Here is a 2,396-nt window from a genome sequence, read left to right as displayed (position 1 = left end):
TTTGAGTCTCTAAACTCCATTTTTTTTCAAGATTTTTTTTGTTTATTTGACACAGACAGAGAACACGAGCAGGGTGAGCTGTGGGCAGAGGAAAAGAGTGGAAGCAGGCTCCCCAGTGAGGAGGGAGCCTGATGTCGGGCTCAATCTCAGGACCCTGGGATTATGACCTGAGCCGAAAGCAGATGCTTAACTGACTAAGCCACCCAGGTGCCCTCTAAACTTCATTTTAATTCATACAGTATCCACTTCTTCCTACATCTTCTAGAAACTAGCTCTGTAAGCAATGTGATTCTATATTAATAACGAGAGAATTTTCAGAGCCAGTATTTGCCAAAGTGTTCATGAGATTTATGGAAAAAAATTGTTACATGGTCAAGAAAATTTGAGAAATACCAGATTAAATAAAGACAAAGAAGTTTATTTACTATAGGACTTTTCAGAATCCTTAATCTGCTAATATTCACTTTGAATCTCTATGAGTAGATTACGCTATGCAGCATTTCCCAGAGCTCTCTCCCCCGGAATTCTTTCACCAGAGAGCACCTCATAAAATGAATGCTCTTTCTTTTAGGTAACAGTATCCATCCGTCCTAGATCACTGGCTTTCGCTTACCAGTGCATCGCATCCTGACTGGAATATATTGTCCAAGGGCATCACTGTAAATTCACACTTGGTTTTCTTTACCTCGTGACACCACGTTCCAACACTTACTTAGACATGGCATGAACATATAAAAAGAAAACCAAAAGAACTTTGTCAGCTTCAAAAACAAGACTAACAACTCTGAGGGCACAATGTGAAGCAGAAAGGCAAAGTGATAAGCAGGCAGGCAGTCACAGACCTAACCCAAAGTCGTAAAGATTTGTTCCTTTATCTTTTCCAGGAGATTTATAGTTTTAACTTTTCTATCAACCATTTTGAGTTAGTGTGTGTGTGTGTGTGTGTGTGTGTGTGTGTGTGTGGTGTGAGGTAGGGTTCTAAAGTCATTAATTTGTACCGCATATCCATTTGTCCTAGTACCATTTCTTGAAAAGACCACTCATTCTGTGTAATTGTGTGGGTGCCTTGTCAAAAATCAGTTGAAGAACAACAACAAAAAAATCAGTTGAACATAAATACGAGGGTTTATTTCTGGACCCTTAAGTCTATTCAACTTGCCTATATGTCTATACTTATCCCAATAACAAACTGTGTTGACTACTGTAGTTTTATAATAACTGGACGTATTGTAATCACTGTAATCTGGAAGTGAGTCCTCTAACTTTTATCTTATTTTTCAAGAATGTTTGATCCAATTTGGGTCTTTTGCATTCCTATAATAATTTCATGATCAGCTTGTCAATTTCTACCAAAAAAGGTCAACTGTGATTTGACAAGGGTTGTAAGGATTGTGTTGAATCTGTAGATCAGTTTGAGTAGTATTGCCATCTCAACAATGTTAAGTCTTCTCATTAATGTACACAATGTCTTTCCATTTATTTAGATCTGTCTTCTTTCAAAAGTGTGTTAAAGTTTTAATTATACAAGTCTTAGATTTCCTATGTTAAACAAATATACAAGTACTTTGTTCTTATTAATGCTATTGTCAATGGAATTGTTTTCTTAATTTCATTTGCTGATTATTCATTGCAAGTGTATAGACACACAACTGATATTTGTACATTGATCTGGCATCTGCTCCTTCCCTGACTCATTTATTAGTTCTAGTAATTTCTTTAGTGGATTCCTTACGATTTTCCACATGGAAGATCATATCAACTGCAAGTAGAATATCTTATTTCTTTCGTTACAATGTGGATGCCTCTTATTTCTTTTTCTCCCTAATTGTCTTAGCTAGAATCTCCAGTACGATGTTGAATGGAAGTGGTGAAAGTGGACATCCTTGTTTAGTTTATGACCTTGGAGCAGAAACATTCTGTCTTTCACAGTTAAGGACAATGTTTGTCAAGAGTTTTTCATAGATAGTTTTTATCAGGTTAAGGAAATTACCTTCTTATTCCTAGTTTGTTGAAACAGTGTTTTTTATAATGATAGAATGTTAGACTTTGTAAAATCCTTTTGTCAATATCCTATGTACTTTTGTATCAGGTATTTATTGCTGTGTAACAAACAACCCAAAACTTAGTGACTTAAAACAACATTCTTTTTACTGACTCTCAATTTGGTAGGTCAGCAATATAGGCTAGACTCAGCCAGATTATTCTTCTCCTGGTCTTGCCTGGGACTAGAGCTGGATAGTTTAAGATGGCCTCCCTCTTATGTCTGGTGTTGGTGTTGGTTGTCAGCTGGGTCTCTTTTCATGTGATCTTTCATTTTCCAGGTGACTCAAGCAAACTTCTTTATATGGCAATCTCAGGATAATGATGCAGGAAAATGAGAGTGAAGTTCTAAGTAC

Source organism: Mustela lutreola, chromosome 8, assembly GCF_030435805.1.
Source record: "Mustela lutreola isolate mMusLut2 chromosome 8, mMusLut2.pri, whole genome shotgun sequence".
Taxonomy (NCBI): Eukaryota; Metazoa; Chordata; class Mammalia; order Carnivora; family Mustelidae; genus Mustela; species Mustela lutreola.
The sequence above is the reverse complement of the archived record's forward strand: the minus strand, read 5'-3'. Positions refer to the sequence as shown.